This window comes from Buceros rhinoceros, unplaced genomic scaffold (assembly GCF_000710305.1).
Source record: "Buceros rhinoceros silvestris isolate BGI_N320 unplaced genomic scaffold, ASM71030v1 scaffold15580, whole genome shotgun sequence".
NCBI lineage: Eukaryota > Metazoa > Chordata > Aves > Bucerotiformes > Bucerotidae > Buceros > Buceros rhinoceros.
In genome coordinates this window covers 16863-17162 of record NW_010389158.1, presented here as the reverse complement: position 1 = coordinate 17162, position 300 = coordinate 16863, and the positions used below count along the sequence as shown (strand labels likewise).

Sequence of the window (300 nt, the reverse complement as noted above, 5' to 3'; positions counted from 1 at the left end):
GGGGTGATGCAGGAGCGTGGCTGGTGTTTACCCAGCCCCTTCTGTTTTCCCAGAAGGAGACAAATCAGAGACCAAAGAGAGGGTGAGGCCGAGTCAGGGCACGAGTATCTTTGTGAAATGCAGTTTTCAAGGGATGGGGAGCTCTGTGCCTCTTGGTTAGGGCTGAGATCCCCATCCTCTTGCTATGGGGAGACCCAGATCTGTGTCCCACCACTGCTCAGGGCGAGCACCCAGAGGAATCAGCAACCAGCAGAGCCAGGGGCTGGCCAAGCAGACGAGGCGACAGGCACGCAATGCCAT

The 300-nt window shown here is 57.7% G+C and overlaps 1 protein-coding gene across 1 annotated transcript in view; it reads left to right on the top strand.

Annotated features, from left to right (window-relative positions):
• The window catches only part of KIRREL3 (kin of IRRE like 3 (Drosophila)), a gene marked incomplete at its 5' end in the record, with an annotated part of 44576 nt that overhangs the window by 27515 nt on the left and 16761 nt on the right, over positions 1-300 (top strand). The window lies entirely within an intron of this gene.